Source organism: Scyliorhinus canicula, chromosome 13 (genome assembly GCF_902713615.1).
Source record: "Scyliorhinus canicula chromosome 13, sScyCan1.1, whole genome shotgun sequence".
Lineage (NCBI taxonomy): Eukaryota > Metazoa > Chordata > Chondrichthyes > Carcharhiniformes > Scyliorhinidae > Scyliorhinus > Scyliorhinus canicula.
Genome location: NC_052158.1, coordinates 141,103,749 through 141,127,452, shown reverse-complemented (window position 1 = coordinate 141,127,452; position 23,704 = coordinate 141,103,749). Strand labels below are relative to the sequence as shown.

Sequence of the window (23,704 nt, the reverse complement as noted above, 5' to 3'; positions counted from 1 at the left end):
CATTGTCGTTTAAGTTGTATTTTGTAATCCGTGTTATCCTAAAGAAATTGCTAAGTAATTGTTAAGCTGAAGGTGGAGCAAAGGAATATTGTATCACAATCCAATATTTTCATTTTTAATAGATGTTTTTTCTTCTTGTTAAAACTAGTTGGCAGTCTTGTGACTCTGTTCATGTTGTGGAAAACAAAAGTAAAAGTTACGGGGTGGGATTCTCCAACCCGCTGCTCCCGTTTTCTGGTGGCGGCCCCCGCTGGCAGTGTAACCCTTTGTCCCGGCAGCAAGCCAATGGGGTTTCCAATTATGAGCACCCTCACCCTGTCAGGAAATCCGTGGGCATGTGCACTGCCGGTGAAATGGAGGATCCCGCCGACGAAGAATCGTGCCCACGGTCTTTTGAGCCAGGGTTACATTCTGGAATCTGCCCATCCAGTTATATCATCAACTAGGATCGTAAGGGATTAAGTGACAAATGCGTTGATGGTGCAATGAAAAGAGTGTGGAAATGAATCATGTAAATAAACAAATATATGTCGACAGAAGGTGCAAATGTCAACAGCAGAATAATTTCCAGCGCCTACTGTCCTAACCACGGGAGCAGTGGTTATGATCCAAAATGATTGAACTCAATGTTGAGTTGGGAAGGAAGAGGACTGCCTCACTGAAACATTGGAGGCGCATTGATAGCTGAAAACAGAGGTCAGATTGGGGAGAATTAAAATGGGAATTGGCTGGAAATTCAGGGTTATGCTTGTGAACTGCGCAGTTGTGTTGATTGGATTGGATTTGTATTTGTTTATTGTCACGTGTTGGGACGTACAGTGAGAAGTATTGTTCTGCGTACAGATCAGACAGATCATTCCGCACATGAAAAGAAAATACAAAGCGCAAACATAAAATGCACAATGTAAACATATAGACACAGGCATCGGGTGAAGCATACAGGGGTGTAGTACTACTCAGTAGAGAAGATGTGTGAAGAGATCAGTTCAGTCCATAAAAGGGTCGTTTAGGAGTCGGCTACCAGCAGGAAAGAAGCTGTTTTTGAATCTGAAGAAGTTGGAAGAATGAATAAGCCGGGTGGGAGGGGTCTTTGATTATGCTGCCCATTTTCCCAAGGCAGCGGGAGGTGTAGACAGAGTCAATGGATGGGAGGTGGGTTTGTATGATGGATTTAGCTGTGCTCATGACTCTGTTGTTTCTTGCGATCCTTGGCCGAGCAGTTGCTATACCAGGCTGTGATGCAGCCAGATTGGATGTTTTTTTGATGCATCTGTAAAAGCTGTTAAGAGTCAATGTGGACATGTCAAATTTCCTTAGCTTCCTGAAAGTAGAGGCGCTGTTGTGCTTTCTTGGTGGTAGCGTCGACATGGGTGGACCAAGAAAGATTTTTGGAATTTGAAGCTGTCAACCACCTGCACCTCGGCCCATTGATGTTGACAGGGGTGTGTCCGACACTTTGCTTCCTGAAGTCAATGGCTAGCTCTTTAGTATTGCTGCATTGAGGGAGAGATTGTTTTCATTTGTGGTAGTCACCACTAACTGTATTAGATGTATATTAGATGTAGTACCGTAAGACGCCTGCTATAGAGGTACATGGGTAAATCCCTGCCTGCTGGCTCCGCCCAGTAGGCGGCGTATGAAAATCGCTTATTGTCACAAGTAGGCTTCAATGAAGTTACTGTGAAAAGCCCCTAGTCACCACATTCCGCCGCCTGTCCGGGGAGGCTGGTACGGGAATTAAACCGTGCTGCTGGACTGCTTGGTCTGCTTTAAAAGCCAGTGATTTAGCCCAGTGAGCTAAACCAGCCCCTACATATGTGTATAAATGTGTGTGCTTGCCGGAGCTGCTCCCATTCTGGCAGCAGCTACAGGAGGTCACACATCTTTGCTCAATAAAGCCTCGATTATTCACTACTCTCGTCTTTGTAGCAATTGATAGTGCATCAATTTATTGAGCAAAGATTTTAAAATGATGGAACTTCACATCAAGCCTGATCGCCGACAGCTGAGCCCTCAAGCAGCCAATGCTACTTCCTCTTTTGACCACTGGCTAGCCTGCTTCGAAAGCTACCTCCGAACATCCACTGAAGAGCCCTCGGACGCACAGAAGCTCCAGGTCCTTTATTTAAGGGTGGGCCCTGACATTCTTCCTCTCATCCGGGATGCGTCCACTTACTCTGCAGCAATGGAACTCCTGAAAGGACATTATGTTCGGCCGGTCAACAAACTATATGCCGGGCACCTCCTATCCACGAGACAGCAACTGCCCGGTGAGTCCCTAGACGATTTCTGGCGTGCCCTGCATATCTGACGAGGAACTGGGACTGCCAGGCAGTTTCGGCAATCGAGCATACAGAACTTTTAATCAGAGACGCTTTTATTACGGGCATGGGGTCGACGTACATCCGCCAGCGCCTATTGGAGGGGGGTATGCTAGATCGTGTGGGAACAAGGCAGCTGGCGAACCCGTTAACAGTGGACTCCCGTAACGTCCAGTTTTACACCCCCGACTGCACAGCACCCTCATGGGCATCGTGGGCCCCACCAGCTACCAACCCCAGCCCACCGCAAGCCTGCACTGAGCGGCAGCCAGCCAATCCCGGTGGGCCCAAATGCTACTTCTGCGGGCAGAACAAACACCCCCGGCAGTGCTGCCCGGCATGGAGCGCAACCTGAAACGGCTGCGGAGAGAAGGGACATTTTGCTGCTGTGTGCCAGGCTCAGTCAGTCGCCACTGTTTCTCGGACCAGCGTTCCTACACCTCCTCCACGTGCGGCCCGTGGGTGCCGCGAACTTCTTCTCTGCAGAACACGTGCGGCCCATGGGCGGTGCCACCTTCTTCTCCGCAGACCATGTGCAGCCCGTGGGTGCCGCCATCTTCTCCTCCGCAGGCCACGTGTGGCCCATGGGTGCCGCCATCTTTAATGCCGCCCGCCATGTGCACCCCCTTGGCACCGCCATCTTCGGCGCCATTTTGGACGGCACCTCAGGACCCCTGCTCGTCGGGAGGTTCGTCTGGAAGCTCATCGCCTGCCACCACCGCTCACCAGCCCGGGGCCTCCCAGCATCAGCCGCAGCTTGCCTTGATCACCCTCGACCAATCCCGGCCTCACAACCTCGCAACCGCAACAACTACGGTGAAAGTCGATGGGCACAAGACTTCCTGCCTTTTTGACTGCGGGAGCACGGAAAGCTTCACCCACCCCACTACGGTAAGGCGCTGCTCCCTCGCGGTACACCCCGTTACCCAGAAAATCTCCCTGGCCTCCAGATTTCATTCCGTGGAAATCCGGGGGTACTGCATCGCGACCCTCACCATCCAGGGCGTAGAGTTTAGCAACTTCCGGCTCTACATCCTCCCGAACCTCTGGGCTGCCCTGTTACTCGGTCTGGACTTCCAATGCCACCTCCAAAGCTTAACGTTAAAATTCAGCGGACCCCTACCCCCCTCACCATATGCGACCTCATGACCCTTAAGGTCGATTCACCTTCCTAGTTTGAAAACCTCACCCCGGATTGCAAACCCGTTGCCACCAGGAGCAGACAGTACAGTGCCCAGGTTAGAACCTTCATCAGGTCGGAGGTCCAGCGGCTTCTGCGGGAAGGCATCATTGAGGCCAGCAACAGCCCCTGGAGAGCCCATGTGGTAGTAGTAAAGACTGGGGAGAAACACAGGATGGTCATTGACTACAGTCAGCCCATCAATCGGTACACGCAGCTCGACGCTTACCCCCTCCCACGCATAATGGGGCTGGTTTAGCTCACTGGGCTAAATCGCTGGCTTTTAAAGCAGACCAAGCAGGCCAGCAGCACGGTTCGATTCCCGTACCAGCCTCCCCGGACATGCGCCGGAATGTGGCAACTAGGGGCTTTTCACAGTAACTTCATTGAAGCCTACTCGTGACAATAAGCGATCTTCATTCATTTCATTTCATTTCATATCTGATGTGGTCAATCAGATTGCACAGTACCGGGTCTTTTCTACAGTGGACCTGAAGTCCGCCTACCACCAGCTCCCCATCCGCAAGGAGGAGCACCTGCGTTCGAAGCATATGGCAGCCTCTCTCATTTCCTTAGGGTTCCCTTTGGCATCACTAACGGGGTCTCTATCTTCCAACGTGAGATGGACCGAATGGTTGACCAGTACGGGCTGCGGGCCACCTTCCCGTACCTAGACAACGTCACCATCTGCGGCCACGATCAGCAGGACCACGACGCTAACCATCGCAAATTTCTCCACACCGCCAAACTCCTTAATCTCACGTACAATAAGGAGGTGCGTGTTCCGCACCAACTGCTTAGCCATCCTTGGCTATGTTGTGGAAAATGGAGTTCTAGGGCCCGACCCCGACTGCATGCACCCCGTCATGGAACTCCCCCTCCCCCACTGCCCCAAGGCCCTGAAACATTGCCTGGGGTTCTTCTCCTATTATGCCCAGTGGGTCCCTAACTATGCAGACAAGGCCCGCCCACTCATTCAGTCCACAGTTTTTCCCCTGACGGCTGAGGCCCACCAGGCCTTTAACTGCATCAAGGCAGACATCGCCAAGGCCACGCTGCATGCTGTCAACGAGTCCCTCCCTTTTCAGGTCGAGAGCGATGCATCGGACGTAGCTCTGGCCGCCACCCTCAACCAGGCAGGCAGGCCCATGGCATTCTTTTCCCGCACCCTCCATGCCTCCGAAATTTGGAACTCCTCTGTCGAAAAGAAGGCCCAAGCCATCATGGAAGCTGTGCAACATTGGCGGCATTACCTGGGCGGCAGGAGATTCACTCTCCTCATTGACCAACGGTAGGTTGCCTTCATGTTCAATAATACACAGCGGGGCAAGATCAAATACGATAAGATCTTGAGATGGAGGATCGAGCTCTCCACCTATAATTACAAGATTGTGTATCGCCCCGGGAAGCTCAATGTGCCCCCTGATGCCGTATCCCGAGGTACATGTGCCAGCGCACAAGTGGCTCTACACGATGGCCTCTGTCACCCGGGGGTCGCCCAGTTCTTCCACTTCATAAAGACCCGCAACCTGCCCTACTCCATTGAGGAGGTCAGGACTGTAACCAGAGACTGCCAGGTCTGCGCAGAGTGCAAACCGCACTTTTACCGGCCAGATCGAGCGCACCTGGTGAAGGCCTCCCGCCCTTTTGAATGCCTCAGCATGGACTTCAAAGGGCCCCTTCCCCTCCACCGACCGAAACACATACTTCCTGAACGTGGTCAATGAGTACTCTCGGTTTCCCTTCGCCATCCCATGCCTCGATATGACTTCTGCCACGGTCATTAGAGCCCTCCACAGCATCTTCGTCCTGTTCAGTTTCCCCACTTACGTCCACAGTGACCAGGGATCCTCCTTTATGAGCGATGAGCTGCATCACTTCCTACTCAGCAAGGGCATTGCCTCGATCAGGCCGACCAGCTACAACCCCCCTGGGGAAACGGGCAGGTGGAGAGGGAGAACAGGATGGTCTGGAAGGCCGTCCTGCTGGCCCTATGGTCCAAGAATCTCCCGGTCTCCCGTTGGCAGGATGTCCTCCCCGACACGCTCCACTCCATTCGATCGCTCCTCTGCACTGCAACTAATGAAACCCCCCCCCCCGTGAACGTCTCTTTGCCTTCCCCAGGAAGTCCACCTCCAGGGTCTCACTCCCAACATGGCTGGCAGCTCATGGACCCGTCCTCCTTCGCAATCATGTGCGGACCCATAAATCGGACCCGTTGGTCGAAAGAGTCCAACTACTGCACGCGAACCCGCAATATGCCTACGTAGCACACCCCAACCAGCGCCAGGACAGTCTCGCTCCGGGACCTGGCACCCGCTGGATCCCCACCCACGGCACACCACCCTCCCCCCGGCGCACCTCACCACAGCCCACGCCCCAGGAGATCCATCCTCCCACTCGGGGGCGATGAAGACGAGGACAACACGCTCCCGGAGTCACAGGTGACAAAGTCGGCGCCCGCATCACCACCAGGACCGAGGCGCTCACAGCGGAGGATCAAGCCCCCCGACAGACTGAACTTGTACATTTTTGACTGAACTTATAAATTTTTCCAAATTTTTCTTTTTTAACAGAGGGTGAATATAGTAGTCACCACTAACTGTATTAGATGTACATTAGATGTAGTCCAGTAAGACTCCTGTACTAGAGGTACATGGGTAAATCCCTGCCTGCTGGCTCCGCCCAATAGGCGCCGTATAAATATGTGTGCTCGCCAGAGGCCACAGATCTTTGCTCAATAAAGCCTCGATTATTCACTACTCTCGTCTTTGTAGTAATTGACAGTGCATCATCCTTACACCACTCCACTTGGTTCTCTATCTCCCTCCTGTATTCTGACTCATTGTTGTTCGAGATCCGACCACAACAGTCATGTCTTCAACAAACTTGTAGATGGAGTTGGGCCAAATTTTGCCATGCAGTCATATGTGTATAGGGAATATAGAAGGGAGCTAAGTACGCAACCTTGCGGAGCCCCGGTATTGAGGACTATCATGGAGGAGGTGTTCTTGTTTATCCTTACTGATTGTGGTCTATGGATCAGAAAGCCGAAGATCCAGTTGCAGAGGGAGGAGCCAAGTCCTAGGTTTTGGAGCTTTAACTGGGATTGTGGTGTTAAAGGCGGAGCTGTAGTCAATAAATAGGAGTCTGATGTTGGAGTTCTTGGTGTCGAGATGCTCCAGGGATGAGTGTAGGGCTAGGGATATGGCGTCTGCTGTGGACTGGTTATGGTGGTATGTGAATTGCAGTGGATCAAGGCATCCTGGGAGTATGGAGTTGATGTGCCTCATTACCAACCTCTCAATACACTTCATTATGATCGATGTCAAGGCCACCGGATGGTAGTCATTGAGGCACATTGCCTGGTTCTTCTTTGACACTGGTATGATGGTGGTCTTCTTGAAACAGGTGGGGACCTCGCAACGGAGTAGGGAGAGGTTGAAGATGCCCGCGAACACATCTGCCAGCTGGTCTGCACAGGATCTGAGTGCATGACCAGGGACCCTGTCAGGACCCGTCGCCTTCCGAGGGTTCACTTTCAAGAAGGTCAATCTGACTTCAGAAGCTGTGACTGTGGGTATGGGTGTGTCCAGGGTTGCTGGGGCAGTTGACATCGATTTGATGGTTTCCTGCTTGGACCGAGCATTGAATACATTGAGTTCATCGGGGAGGGTGCGCTGCTGCCGGACATTCTGCTTGGCATCGCTTTGTAGCCCGTTATGTTGTTTAAGCCTTGCCACAACCGACGAGAGTCTGTGATGTTAGTCTGTGACTCTAGCTTGGTCTGATATTGTCCCTTGGCACCCCAGAGGACTTTGTGGAATTCGTACCTGAATTTCTTGTATTATAATAATAATAATAGTAAACTTTTATTGTCACAAATAAGAAGTTGCTGTAAAAAGCCCCTAGTCGCCACATTCCGACACCTGTTCGGGTAAGCTGGTCCGGGGATTGAACCCACACTGCTGGCCTTGCTCTGCATCACAAATCACCTGTCTAGCCCATTGAGTTAAACCAGTCATTGGCTAAACCAGCCTTTGTATAGGTCAGGGTCGCCTGACTTTAACTCCTCAGACCTGGCCTTTAGTAGGGAGTCAATCTCCCGATTAAGCCATGGTTTCTGGTTGGGAAACGTACGTACTACCTTCTTTGGCATGCAGTCTTGTACACACTGACAAAGTCTGTGACGGTGGTGGCATACTCGTTTATGTTGGTCGCTGAATTCTTAAATATGGATCAGTCCACTGACTCCAAGAAGTCATTAGGGGCTCTACTGTTGCTTCGGACCAGCACTGCTCGACCTTCTTAACCGGATTCTCCCGCTTAAGGATGCCGGGAGAAGGAACACCGTCTTATGGTCTGATTTTCTGAAGTGCAGTCGGGGAATGGATCGCTAGGCGCCCTTGATTTTTGTGTAGCAGTGGTCAAGAGTGTTGGCGCACCTTTTTGAGGAATTAAGTGAATTAAATGGTTGGCACATTTCCATTGTACACTTTCAGAATTGGTCTGACAGTCAAGGGGGCCGAAGTCCTTGAAGTTGCCATTTCTGGGTCTTCTTCTCCCATAGTTTTAAGAGATGATGGGTGTGGTCTGAAGCTCATGCTTGTGTTGGCATTAGCGGGGACTGGAAGGACATCAGCGCATTGCTTTTATCCTGTGAAATCTATCAATACTCCTTACAGCCAACTGATACAAACATGGGCTAGCTGACATGAATGTTTGGAAAAGAAGCAGGCTAATTAGTTCCTGGAATCATTGTGAAATATTTTGTTCAGTCTGTCCTCGCAAAACAGCTGTTCGAAAAGTTCTTAGAAATTGATAGAAACTTACACGGCCATTGCCATTCAGCCCATTGTTTCTGCTTTGGCCCACAAGTAAACATCCAGCCTCATCTCAATTTCCAACTCACGGCCCGTAGCCATGTACATTACAGCACTTTAAACACATAACTAAATACTTTGTAAATATTACAAGAGTTTTTGCCTTTATTGCACTTTCAAGCTGTGTGCTCAGATCGCTGCCGCTCTCTGAGTGAACAACGTGCCTCTCAAAACCCTTGTACACTTTCTACCTCGTATTTGAATCTCTGCCTCCTGGCTATGGACCATCAACCAATTATCTTTCTATCCTCTCCATCTAACTTCAGTTAGATTGCCTCTCAACCGGCTCAGTTCCTGTCCCAGCCTGTCCAAACTTTCCTCATATCTAAAATTCTCCGGTCCAGACAAGCAACTTGTAAATTTCCTCTCCGGTGCAATCTCACCTTTCTTTTTTTTTAAATAAATTTAGAGTACCCAATAACTTTTTTTCCAATTAAGGTGCAATTTAGCATGGCCAATCAACCTAACTTGCACATCATTTTGAGTTGTGGGGTAAAACCCACGCAGACATGGGGAGAATGTGCAAACGCCACACGGACAGTAACCCAGGACCGGGATTTGAACCTGGGTCCTCAGCTCCGTAGTCCCAGTGCTAACCACTGCGCCACCACGCTGCCCCTCAATCTCATCTTTCTTATAGTATGGTGAGCAGAACTGAAGACTGCATTCCAATTGTGACCTAATTAATGTTTCATACAATTCCAGCATAACCTTCCAGTTCCTATATTCCATGCTTCGGCTAATAATGAATATGAAAAATGAAAAAATGAAATGAAATGAAATGAAAATCGCTTGTTGTCATGAGTAGGCTTCAATGAAGTTACTGTGGAAAGCCCCTAGTCGCCACATTCTGGCGCCTGTCCAGGGAGGCTGGTACGGGTAGACTACAAGAAGTGGCCTTCTTGCCCACTTATCACTTTTCCAGCCACCTTCAGAGATTTCTGGACGTGCGCTCCAATGTCCCTCTTGAATTTGAAAACTCACCACTATTCTTAGGATACCCCCTATACCGAAAAGGGCCGACATTCTAAATGGTGAACAGGGATTCTCACTCCCTTACTCCGATGCAGGCTTCGGTGGGTGTTATTCAGGTCAAACTATATTTTCAAGTTATCCCCCGGTATAACCCATACCTTCACCGAAGAATTTTATCTACTTACCCCCTAGTAGCATCGATGCCCTGGATCCTGCGTTGCTAAGTAAGCAAAGTAGGCTAATAACCACTGTTACAGGTTAAAACTTTTAAGTTATTTTATTATTATAATTTTTCTTTTAAAAGCTGCAAACACTTTCTTTACAGAAAGGTAAAAAGATCTTGCTTCTGGATCCTTCTGGTTGGTTGAAAGGACCTTCAGGCCCAACTTGACAATCAATCTTCTTTAAAGTCTGGTCTTCTTGAGATGTGTTCGCTGGTTAGCTCTGTTGCTGTGTCTTGTTGATCCCATGTATTGAGCTATAAGAGCTGGCTCTGCTATTTATTTACTAGCTATCTCTCAGCTGACTCTGACTCCTGTTTAAATTCTAGTCTTCCTTAGATGTATAGCTGTTTAAGCTCAGCTGCTCGTCTTGTCTTTCCCATCACCGAGCTGTGAAAGCTGAATATGCTTCTCTCCTCTCTCTGAGTTCTCCCCTTCCCTTCTGGTTCTGCTCCCTGGGTTTATATTCTCTTTCTAACAATTATTAAGTTTTTATTACCTCATTGTAAATTAACTTATTTCACTTTGATTGTTAAAAAGTATCTTTGATCTTCACATTTTAATACAACTAAGTATTCATTTTGGGCATGATCTGATTACATTGTCCTTTGTGATGTTCAAAGTTCCTTTGTGATATTCAAAAAATGCTTTGGTTTCAATAGGTGCTACTTTTAATTCAATCATTTGAATCATTTAATTTTCCAATTGTCCCCAGCTCATAACTTTGCCTTTGATTTTGACTTTAAATTATGTTTCTCATAGACAGGTTGTCTCCAATTTTCTTTCATTTACTTGATGTTAGTAGAATTTCACACTTAGAATTGACACCAAATTCAACTGAACATCATCCATCCTTTCCAGCTGTTTACTAAAAGAGTTAATTTCAATGAAGGTGTGAAACCTTTGCTTTTAACAGTATGCTAAAATTTCACTTGGTTATGACTTGAAAGACCTGCCTGTTTTAAACATTCGTCACTTAATTCAATTGAAACTCTCATCCATGCTTATCCAGATGCTTCCTAAGATAGTTACTTTCAATGAAGATGTGAGCCATTGTTTTAATTTAATACATGAATCCTGTGTTTTTGCTAAACCTGCTTGTGAGAAATAATCTGCATTTTATAATCCTGCCCTTTGCAGCTGCTATTAACCTTTTGTGGGATCTTTCCCTGTATCCGCTCATGTTTCTCTCAGACCAGATATTGCCAGACTTCCATGTTTCAAATGACACATTTTTCTGTATTTTCATGAACACTGTTCCTCTACATTTCTCAATATCCTACAATTTATTGTTTATTCCCTTGCCTTGTTTCCCCATCCCAAATACCCTCTCACTACTTTGGTTTGATTTCCATTTGCCACCTGACCAATCTATTGCTATCCCTCTACAGCTTTCTATTGAAGCAATTGTAGCTATCAGTTTGAAAGCTGTCTTCGAAACCTCCAGCTATTGTGTTGCCACTGGCTACCAAATATTCCCTGCATAGTGCTGGAAGAGGCAGATAGTGGACGTGTCCAAATTACCCACCATTTCCATCACAGCGACCATGCCACATTGCTGCCTCAGTATGGTGCCTTGTGGGATCTATTTGGCAAAGTTTTATTGTTCGCGTGGCCAGACTTGCCTTTCAGAGGGATCTGGATTCAGACTGGTGAACGCAATGACATGTACCATAGCAACCAACAGTGCAGAACGCAACCCTGTAACCTCCCCTCCCCACCTTTCACAAACCTGCATGTTCTTAGAACTGCACCCATGGTTCCCCAATTTGGCTCCATGCTCCCAAGCAGAAGGTATACTTTGTAATCTTTGGGATTGGGGACAGAATCTACTTGCGTAGTGTTAAACCTTAAAGATGCCGTGCAGTTTAGCCTTCATCCTCACTGCTTATCCGCACATTTACCTGAGTCGAAAGATGATAATAAATTGGTTTTCTTTGGTACGCTGGATACATTATCAGGGGGTTGAATATTCATTGGCTCCTTTTTCTATGAGCCCTTCCAGTTTCATTGAGGGCGTTTTAATTTCCTGTCAACGTTTAATATTTGCTTTGTCCCATGAGCTCATTTTCTATTATTCTCTCGGTTCCTTTTTGTTTAAATCTCATCCTGCACCGTCCACAAACTTCCCAAAACACTCGCTTGTGTTGACAAGTCACCAACTTGCTGGAGAGTCTGCAGCCTCGACCTTAACTTATCTTTCCTGTGGTCAGATGCTGCCTGGCCTGTTGTGTGTCATTCCTCGCATTTCCTCTGTTTATCTCATTGCAACTCATTTTGTGTGTGTGTGTGTGTTTGATGAGATAAACCGGTTCACCGCTATCGCGTTGGCAAAGAATAAGCGTTTGGCAGAGCTTGCATTAGTGAGCGTGAGCCTGGCAAATGAAAGGAAACGTGACATTTGAAATGTGAGGTTCGTGTTGGCTTCCTCCGGGACGTGGCCTCTCCCATTGCAATATCGCCAAGTTCGTCACTATCCGCCTTGCAGGGACCGCCTACACACAAATTGCCTCGACAACATCAGGAGGAGCTGGCACTGCCTGTGGCGCGCTCAGTTTCACAGAAGCATTCGGAAGCGGTTACAAGGGGAGTGGCAAAACCGAGTGCCGAGTGACAGGTAAGAAGGTTCTTCCCGTGAAAAAAATCATGGCTTTGTCTCCCTGAGCCCCTCCAGACAAGTGGGAAGGATGGATTTGCTACTTAGTTTGGTCACCGATTCAATTTCAGCTAATCAATCTCCGAGGGAGGGGGAGGGGGGTGCACAGAATAACTTGCCCTTCCAAATCCTTGGGAACAGTGGCAAACGCTCTCGGGGGCAGGTTCACTGTGAAGTGACAGTAATATCTGCCAACCCCAGTTCAGGTTTCCTGAGAATACAGGCTTGCCTTGAACAGGGGGGGGGGGGGGGGGGGAGCACAATTGGCACAGCATGTCTGTCTTGTTGCACAATTAATGGACAGCAATGAAATGTTTCTGAGAATGGAGTTGTGATGGTTGTGATGGAAAACAGACGTTTCCTGCTGAAATTACTAACACAGTGCCTGGAGGAATATGTGTGAATGCTATCTGCATAAGTCTGGGAAATCTTGTGATTTGAGTTTCGTCTTTTCTCATGACCATGTGAACACGTTCAGTGTCTCGATGCCACCACATTGCGAACCCACTGTTTGGCTATTGGCACTTGTTTAATTTCTTAAGATCCTGACGTCTGTAACTCATATGGTCCCCTCGTCATTTTCCACCCCAACTTTTAGAAGACTCCTTAAGGAGCCTTCTCTTCAATTGTGTTTGCCATACCCCTGCTTTCCCATTTCTGCTCACCCTCCCACTCTTCCTCTACTGTTGGGAGTCCTACCTCATGCAAAAAAAGTGTGGACAATTAGGGAAGAGCAAGTCATCCATAAGATTGAGGGCGAGATTGGGGCGGCACGGTGGCACAGTGATTAGCGCTGCTGCCTCACAGCTCCAGGGACCAGGTTCAATTCTGGCCCTGGGTGACTGCCTGTGTGGAGTTTGCACTTTCTTCCCGTGTCTGCGAGGATTTCCTCCGGGTGCTCCGGTTTCCTCCCACAGTCCAAAAATGTACAGATTAGGTGGATTGGCCGTGCTAAATTGCCCCTTAGTGTCCAAAAAGACAAGATGGGGTTACGGGGATAGGGTGGAGGAATGGGCTGAAGTAAGGTGCTCTCTCCAAGGGGCAATGCAGACTCGATGAGCTGAATGGCCTCCTTCTGCATTGTAAATTCTATGATTCTATGAGTCTTCATAGAACTGTCAAGAATTTAGTCCTAAACGATATATTACAATAGTGACGTGTGTGTACACTTTGAATGTCGTAATAATACAGCAGATAGGTGTTCACCAAGATGGAGGTACAGTACATGCTTGTAATAGTGATAGCTTTACTTACTACATCAAACCTTTTATGTTACATTTAACGTCACTGATTTGACTTCCTTTACTTTGATAATTGCAATAAGACCATAAGACATAGGAACTGAAGTAAGCCACTTGGCCCATTGAGTCTGCTCCGCCATCCAATGAGATCACAGCTGATCTGATATAATCCTCAACTCCACTTTCCCACCTTATCCCCATAACCCTTGATTCCCTTACTGATTAAAAATCTGTCTATCTCAGCCTTGAACATATTTAACGACCCAGCCTCTGCACATCTCTGCGGTAAAGAATTCCACAGATTGAGTAGCCTCTGGGAGGAGACATTCCTCCTCATCTCTGAGATTATGCCCTGTGCTCCTAGACTCTCCACAACGGGAAATATCCTGTCAGCATCAACCCTGTCAAGCCCCCAGAGAACTGACACCATAACACAGTGGTTAGCACTGTTGCATCACCAGGGTCTCAGGTTCGATTCCCGACTGTCTGCGGAGTCTGCACATTCTCCCTGTATCTGCATGGGTTTCCTCCGGTTTCCTCCCACAAGTCCCAAAAGGCGGGAAATGAAATTTTCATGTCATTTCATGTGCTTGTTAGGTGAATTGGACATTCTGAATTCTCCCTCAGTGTACCCAAACAGGCGCCGAATGTGGCGACTCGAGGCTTTTCACAGTAATTTCATTGCAGTGTTAATGTAAGACTACTTGTGACAACAAAGATTATTATTATAAGACTCCTATATGTCTCAATAAGATCACCTCTCATTCTCCTAACCTCCAATTAATACAGTCCCAACCGACTCAACCTCTCCTCATAAGAAAATGCCTCCGTACCTGGGATTAACCTTCTTGTGAACCTTCTCTGGACTGCCTCCAATGCCAGTATCTCTTTCCTTAGGTGAGGGGACCAAAACTGGTCAGAGTATTCCAGGTGTGGTCTAACTAGTGCCTATAGTTTTAGCAGGTCTTCCCTATTTTTATACTCCATTTCCTTTGAAATAAATGCCAACATTCCATTTGACTTCCCAATTACCCGCTGAACTTGAATGCTAGGTTTTTGTGATTTATGCACGAGAACCCCCAAATTCCTCTGTGCTGCAACTTTCTGCAGTCTTTCTCCATTTAAATAATGTTCAGCTCCTTTATTCTTTCTACCAAAGTGCATAACTTCATATTTTCCTACAGTATATTCCATCTGCCAAGTTATTGCCCACTCACATAACCGTCTATATCCCTCTCTAGGCTCTTGTGGTTGTCACTTTGGAATGAGTGTGATGAGAGTAATACCTAAACTGGTTCCTTTAGCTATTTCTCAATGGCCACAGAAAGCATGTAAAATGATGGCATCAGGCACATTCTTAAATATACTTTCCTGCTTCAATCTGCTATATTCTATGACAGTATTTCCTTCAATGAAAATGTTTTTCAGACCAGCCCATTTTCTGTTTGTATAGTTCCGTGCGATCCGAATTACTTATTCCTTTGTTCAGATAGTGACTCATTTAGCAGTCTCCAGATTGTAATAACTTTGCAATACTTTGCCAAATGATGTTTATTTAAGAGCCCAGATAATTTGCAATGGCAATACAGCTGAATATAAACCTGATCACATCACAAACGTTTAAAGCTGTAAAGGAGTAGAATGATATTTATCTCTTCCTTATCCAGGGATATTAAGCTGCACAATGTCAATTTGATGGCGATTGCCTCATTTAGCACATACCACTGGTTCAATTTGTGAAGCTAACACCGTGCAAAGGTATCAACTGTGTTACTTACGTTAGTATTCTTGCCTTTACAGGGCAGCACGGTAGCATTGTGGATAGCACAATTGCTTCACAGCTCCAGGGTCCCAGGTTCGATCCGGCTTGGGTCACTGTCTGTGCGGAGTCTGCACGTTCTCCCCGTGTCTGCGTGGGTTTCCTCCGTGTGCTCCGGTTTCCTCCCACAGTCCAAAGATGTGCAGGTTAGGTGGATTGGCCATGATAAATTGCCCTTAGTGTCCAAAATTGCCCTTAGTGTTGGGTGGGGTTACTAGGATATGGGGATAGGGTGGAGGTGTTGACCTTGGTTTGGGTGCTCTTTCCAAGAGCCGGTGCAGACTCGATGGGCTGAATGGCCTCCTTCTGCACTGTAAATTCTATGATCTACATTAGAAGTTTGTGGGTTTGAGTTCCACTCCACAACTCGAGCACAAAAAGAAAATCTGGCACACCAGTACGGTACTGAGGGAGTGCTGCGTTGTCAAAGGTGCTGTCTTTTGGATGCACTGTTCAACCAAGTCACATGGGCAGGATTCCCCGGTTCCCCAGCCGTGTGTTTCTCGGAGGTGTGCCATTGGTTGGTAGTGGGATTCTATCTTCCCGCTTTTTGTCAATGGAATTTTCCATCGTAAATACCCCACGCTACTGGGAGACCCCCCGGGCGTGGATACGCTGTCGTCGGAAAAAATAAATTGCAGCAACCAGAGAATTCCGGCCATTGTCAGCTCTCTGAGGTGGATGTCAAAGTTCCCGTGCGGTTATTTCAGAGGAGAGCAGGCATCCTGGCCAATATGTATTCCTCAATCAACTTCAAATAAGCTGATTAGCTGGTCATTATCACACTGCCGTCTGTGAGAGCTTGCTGTGCATTCATCGGCTGCACTATTTCCTATTTTACAACATTGATTGCACCTCAAAAAATATTTATTTGGCTATCAAGTGCCTTGGGATGTGCAGTGACCATTCATGGCACTATATAAATGCTAGTCCTTTTTTTCTAAGCCCACTGAATCATGGAAGTTATATGGCTTAAATCAATAAAATTGTGGCCCCAGGTAGCAACCAAAGGTAAATCCTTCGAGGAAGTGTTTAATATTTGCTCCATAATGCTGCAATTACACTGTCATGTTTCCATTAATTGGTAAGGTATAATGTACATCAATGTGACAGTTGCAATATAAATCAAAAGGCGTTCAAGTTTCCTGAGCCTCAAGGTATTAGATACACCCTCCTCTCTTCAAAACTATCTGCCATTCGTGTAATATGAATTCAACCTATCTTTCTCAATCCTGGCCACGACGGGAAAGCATGGTTATTTAAAAGAATGGTAGGAAAGGATAGGATTGTCAGCTCTGGTTTGAGGCGTTCCTGGAGGGTCACCACATGATGTTCTAAGCATGTGACATTGATCATGTGTGACTTCTGTCAACATCTTTCCTTGGTCTCTGTTTTAGTCTCGGGGTTCTGAGTCCAGGTGATGATTCTGAGCTGGGTACCTCAGGCAGAGATAATCTATATATGAACCACACATGTCCAAAACACCCGGTTCAGACCAATCTGAATCAAACCGAGAGAAGTACCTGACAGCGACGCTGGGGTCTGGGGCACCGCTCGCACAGCGCAACATCCTAATGTCATGGGCCAGGGTTTGGAGAACCCCAAAGTGTATCATGGAGTTCACCTGACCCACAACTTTTAATAGATTGTGGTATGGGGAGCACACTCTACAGGTGTGGTACAGCAGAAATGGAAAAGTATTTTTTTAAAGCAAAACAATGTTTATTCTATGAACTCAAGTTAACCTTTTTAAAACATACAGTGAACATCTAAGCAACCATTAATTCAAATACAACCCCCAAAGACTACAACACTAAGAAATCCTTTAAGCTTTCCTTTTAACATCCATAAGCCTCAAAGAAAACCTTTAAACAGAAGCACATCAGGTTAAAGTCACTACCGAGAGCAGTTATTAGTTTTTGATCACCAAAGGATCGGTTTACAGTTTTTAAATTACAGAGAGAGAGACTAATACCCCTTCTGGCTGTGACTGCAGTTATCCAGCTCTGAAAACGAAACTAAAACACATCCTGCGGCAAACAGCCTAAAACAAAAGTAAAAATATGACAGACAGCCCAGCTCCACCCACACTCTGACATCACTGATAAACACCCATTTCTTAAAGGTACATTTCTTAAACACCCATTTCTTAAAGGTACTCTCACATGACACTAAACACAGCTCAGCATCAACATTTCTAAACCACTCCCCGAACACTGACTCAAGGAAGGAGAGTTTTCATCGAATTAAAGAAAATGAAAGCACGGGAGAAGGCTGTGAGATTCCCAATGCCTGTTCTGGCACAAACTTCTGTGACATTTCCTTCGCATCCTTTTAAACACCTCCTTTTCAAATATTTGTACCTATTTTTTAAATGATGTTTTAGATACTACCACAGCAGCAACCTGCGGTGAAGTATTATCCCATGATTTTGTGCTCCATCAGTTTTCAAATCTTCATTCTCCCTGTCCCCTTAATTCTTCAAACAATTCTCCAACTCTGTCCACAATAAATTACATCCATAGGTTTTACTGATCTATTACTGACTGTTCTGTCATGGTGCCACGCTTGGTCAATGTGCTGCTACTTCAGGCTCTACATAAAATGCTGATTTCTATACTCACACTATTCGCCAATCTCCCTCTCTCCCCCTGAATCCCATTCTCTCCCTCTTGTCTGTCTGTCTCGCTCTCTCAGGTTGACGCCATTCACAATCTCCCGCTGCCCTAGTCCCTTCCTACCATTCTCACTAATCAATGTCTTTCTCTTTCTCATTGACCCTGGCCCTCAATCATCATTGTTCCATGAGTACCCCCCCCTCTCCCGGATCGATTCCCCACTGGGTCACTGTCTGCAGAGTCTGCACGTTCTCCCAAGGGTTTCTTCCGTGTTTCCTCCGGGTGCTCCGGTTTCCTCCCACAGTCCATAGATGTGCAGGTTAGGTGTATCGGCCATGCTAAATTGTCTTTAGTGTCAGTTAGGAGGGGTTATTGGGTTAAGGGGATAGGGTTGAAGTGTGGGCTTAAGTGGGTCAGTGCAAACTTAATGGGCCGAACGGCCTCCTTCTGCACTGTACGTTCTCTGTTCTAAATAGTCAGGAATGTCCAGGAGATCCTTGTCCCATTCCAGTAGACTTCCTAGTGATCCGGGAAGGTTGGCAACCCTTGCTAGGGAAGGAAGGGGTGGTGGTGGGGGGAGGGGGGGGGGTGCTGGCAAGATGAGGATTCCTGTTGCTGAAGGAGATTTGTGAGTACAGCACTCAAGGTAGAAAATGAAAGCAGAAAATAATCACCAACACAGTCACATGCTCATTCAGCCAATCTTTTTCATGTGTTTGAACAATAAAAGACTGTAAACCTGATTTAAGAGCTGTTTTCATGAAAAGCTGCACTTAAAGAGTTATCCATGAAAGTAATAAACTCAGCAGGTATATGCTTCAATTAAAGGTCCCCTTATATAGCTGAACAAATTTACATTAAAGACTGGAAATAAAACTAAAAAGGAAATGCATCAGACAATTCTAATGGGCTATTTGTCGTTTACAATCATTGGAATGGCATAATCCTGACTTGGCCAGTTATGTGAAACAGGCTGCTAAAATCCAAAAGGGCAAACCCTTAGTAGAAAAGAATTGGATCACAATTAAAATCATCCTTCAATTGGTTGTACATATTTTTAACTTCATTAGTATCTATTTTGTGCATTCCTCAATAATCACAGCAAAATAATCACAAACCGATCCTTGTGAAATGAGATTGGATCTGGGGAAGTTGACCCCTCTTGAAACAAAGCTTGAAAAACAGGAAGAAGTAATATTTGTTTAATATTTGTACTAAGTTTTGAAAATCCCTGAAACAATCTGGCCAGCTTCAGAACCGGTCGACCTCACCATAACACAATCAAAGCAACTCCTCGGTTTGACTAAATTGGTCCCCACAGTAGGCAGGACAGAGTTGTACTGATGCAGCTATATTCCTAAAATCAGGGTTTTCCAACCTTTGCCAGCCATGGAACCCTTTTGACCTCCCAGGCATACTGAAGGAATTGCTGAGAAACATTCTTATTGTTTTTGTGCCAAACCACAAAAAAGTTTGTTTTCACGCAATAGATCCAAACGTACAAAAATGTAATTTATAAAAGTCTTTTCTATTTCTTACATATACATTTGCTATAATTAAAAAGTAATTTTGTTAAAAAATGTAAGTTGGTCTCATCTCTCACACACACTCATTATCTCACATTCACTCTCACTCACTCACATCTCTCACTCACACTTCACATTCACACTCTCACTTGCTCACTCTCAAATGCACACTCACTCACTTTCACTGCACACTTACTCTTATCACTCACTCCCTCTCATCGCACACACACACTCACTCCTCTCTCACTCATTCTCATCTCTTGCACACATACTGACTCACTCTCGGCTCTTACACACATTCACTCTCATCCTTCACACCCACTCACTCATTCACACTCAAACTCTCACTCACATACTGTCATCTCGCACTCACTCCCATCACTTATTTACTTACTCACATCTTTCACACACTCGCCTATCTCAGAGATCCCAAACTTTCCACTTCTGGCCCGAAGCCCAACCACTCTGCTCCTGGCCTGAGTCCGACTGCTCTGCTCCTGACCCGAGGCTGAACTGCTCTGCTACAGGACTGAGCCCTGACAGCTCCACTCCTGGCCCGAGACCCGACGGCTCTGCTTCTGGCCCAAGGCCCGATGACTCTGAACCTGGCTCTGGATCCAACTGCTCTCCTGCTGGCCTGAGGGCTGACTGTTCTGCTCCAGACTCGAGGCCTAACTGCTTTGCTCCAGGCCTGAGGCCCAATTGCTCCGCTCCAGGCCTGTGGCTTGACTGCTGTGCTCCAGGCCTGAGGCCCAATTGCTCCGCTCCAGGCCTGTGGCTCGACTGCTGTGCTCCTGGCCTGAGAGCTGACAGCTCTGCTTCCGGCCTGCGGCCCAAATGCTCTGCTCCAGGCCCAAGGCCCGACTGCTCTGCTCCTGGCCTGAGGGCAGCATGCTCTGCTCCAGGCCTGAGCCACTCTGGGTCTGCTCCAGGCCCCAGGCCCAACTGCTCTGCTCCACGCCCAAGGCGCAACTGCTCTGCTCCAGGCCCAAGGCTCAACTGTTCTGCTCCTAGCCTGAGGGCTGATTGCTCTGCTCCTGACCTGAGGGCTGACAGCTCTGATCTAGGCCCGAGGTCCAATTACTCTGCTCCAGATCTGAGGTCTGACTGAGCTGATCCAGGCCCAAGATCCAATAGCGCTGCTCTAGCCCCAAGGCCCATTTGCTTTGCTCCAGGCTCGAAGCCCACTTGCTCTGCTCCAAACCTGAGTCCTGATTGCTCAACCCTAGGCCTGAGGCTCGACTGTTCCATACCAGCCCAAGGCCCAACTGCTCTGCTTCAGATCTGCGGGTTCAAGAATCTCCTACTAGTGAAAACATCTGACCATCTACCCTGTCAAGTCCCCTCAGGATCTCATATGTTTTAAAAGGTCACGTCTCAATCTTCTAAACTTCAAGGAATACAGACCCCAGACTATTTAGTCTCTCTTGACAAGACCACCCTCTCATCCCACAAATTAGCCCAGTGAATCACCTTTAAACTCCCTCCAATGTTACTGTTGTTATGGGCCAGGGTTTTGAGAACCCCAAAGTGTATCATGGAGTTCACCTGACCCACAATTTTTAATAGATTGTAGTATGGGGAGCACACGGCCCACTCTACAGGTGTGGTACAGCAGAAGTGGAAAAGTATTTTTTTAAGCAAAACCATGTTTATTCTATGAACTCAAGTTAACCTTTTTAAAACATACAGTGAACATCTTAGCAACAATCAATTCAAATACAACCCACAAAGAATACAACACTAAGTAATTCTTACTTTCCTTTTAACATCCATAAAACTTAAAAACACCTTTTAACAGAAAGACATCAGGCTTAACTTCACTACTGAGAACAGTTACCATGTTGAAATCAGCAAATGGACACTCATACGCTTGCAGACATTCACACACATCCTGCTGTGATTACAGCTTCTCCAAAACTAAAATGAAACCAAACCCACCCTGCAGCAAAATGCCTAAAGCGAAAGTAAAAAGCTGACAGGCAGCCCAGCTCCACACACTCTCTGACATCACTGCAGTAATAAACACCATTTCATAAAGGTACTCTCACTACAGATATTTATATACACACCCATTTATAAACACACATTTCGTAAAGGTACTCTCACATGACACTATGTCCTTTTTTAGGTTAGGGGACCAAAACTCTCCACAGAATTTCAGGTGAAGCCAATAATTTGCAACTCCCCATTTTCAAACTCCAACCCCTTTGCAATACAGGTCAAAATGCCGTTTGCCTTCTTAACTACTTGTTATCTGCCTGCTATCTTTTTGTGATTCCTGCACTAGAACACATAGATCTCTCTGTACTTCACCTACCTGCAGTCTCTCTCCATTTAGATAATAATCCTCCTTTTTATTCCTCCGGCCAAAGTATGACATCACACTTCCCGACATTAAACTGCATTTGCCAGGTTTTTGCCCAGTCACCCAATCTATCCATATCCAATTGCAGAATCACAATATCCTCATCATAGTATGCCCTTCCACCTATTTTCGGACCATCGGCAAATTTGGAAACCTTACACTCTGTTCCTTCCTCCAGACATTAATGTAAATAGTGAACAATTGCGGGCCAAGTACTGATCCCTGCGTGCTCCACTATTTACATCATTCCAGTCCAAAAAGGACCCATTTATTCCAAAGCTCTGTTTTCTATGTGACAGCCAGTTTTCAATTCATGATAGCACAATTCATCCAATTCCGTGGGCTTTTACTTTATGCACCAGCTTCTTTTGCGGCACTTTGTCAAATGTATTTATCTAAATGCACTGCATCTACAGTTTCTCCTCTATCTGCGCTCCCTGTTACATCCTCAAAGAATTTGAGCAAATTTTTCAAACATGATTTACCTTTCATAAAGCCAAGTTGACTAGGCTTGATGATATTCAGCTTTCCTAAATGATTAGCTATTTTCTCTTTGATTATCAATTTCAGCGTCTTGCCAATAATAGAGGTTAATCTAATAGGCCTGTAGTGCCCTGCCTTCTCCCTTTCTGAACAACAGCATCACATTGGCTGTTTTCCAATCTTCCGGTACCCTTCTGGAATTTTATGGGTTCCAAAAAATTTCAACCAATGGGTTCACTATCCCTGCACCCACTTCCATTAAAACTCTAATGTGCAGTTCACCAGGTCCTGGAAACCTGTCCACTTTTAGCCCCTTGAGTTTCTCTAATATTCTTTCCCTTGTGTTTAGGATTTGTGAGTTGAACCATGTTATTTGAAATCAGCCCATCTGATATCTTCCGGATATTTGCAACCTTCATGGTGAAGACTGATGGAGAAAAATGTATTTATCATATCCGCCATTTCTTTGTTCACTGGTATTAATTCACCAGCCTCGTCCACTGAGGTCCCACATTTAACCCCTGCGTCGTCTACTTCCTATGTATGTATCCATAGAAACCCTTACTGTTTGTTTTTATGCAAATTTTCTCTCAAAATTCATTTTCTCCCTTATGAGCTTTTTAGTCATTTGCTGCTGGATCCGAAAAACTTCCCTGTTCTCTGGTCTACCACATCCCGAACCACTTTGCATGTCCTGCTTTCCAATTTAACATTATCCTTGATCTTCTTTGTTAACTATGGATTTTTCTCATTTCCTCTTTCTCATGGAATCCCTCTTTTTGAGTATTATGGACCAGCTGTTTCAATGTCTGCCACTAATCATCTACTGACCTGTACCTTAGCTTATTTACCCAGTTCACTTTCGACAACTCCTCCCTCACACCATTATAATTGCCCTTATTTAAGTTGAAGACACTGATGATGGACCTATGGCATTCACCCTCAAATTGTATCTGGAATTGTGGCCATGACCCTCTCGGGGAATCCTTAACCACAAGATCCCTTATTACGATGGCACATTGATTAGCATGGCTGCCTCCCTGTACCAGAGACCCAGGTTCAATTCCGGCCTTGGATGACTGTGTGGAGTTTGCACATTCTCCCCGTGTCTGCATTTGCTCCGGTTTCCTCCCAAGACGTGCAGGTTAGGTAGATTGGCCATGCTAAATTTCCCCTCAGTGTCCAGGGATGTACAGATTAGGTTATGGGGATAGGGTGGTGGAGTGGGTCTAAGTGGAGTGGGCCTAAGCAGACTCAATGGACCAAACGGTCTCCAGCACTGTAGCAGTTCCATGACTACACAAAACCAAATCTAAAACAGCCCTCTGCCAGGTAGGTTCCACATGTACTGCTTTAAAAAAAACATCACTGATGCGCTCCACAAATTCTTTTTCTACGCTATCTTTGGCGATT

At 46.4% G+C, this 23,704-nt stretch overlaps 1 protein-coding gene across 1 annotated transcript in view; it reads left to right on the top strand.

Moving 5' to 3' along the window:
• Positions 1-11,915: 11,915 nt before the first annotated feature.
• The window catches only part of LOC119975811 (phospholipid scramblase 2-like), a 100,752-nt gene continuing 88,963 nt past the window's right edge, over positions 11,916-23,704 (top strand). Inside the window, exon 1 of the mRNA XM_038815685.1 lies at positions 11,916-12,197. The gene's annotated coding sequence lies outside the window, so the exon portion shown is untranslated. The remainder of the gene's footprint in view (positions 12,198-23,704) is intronic.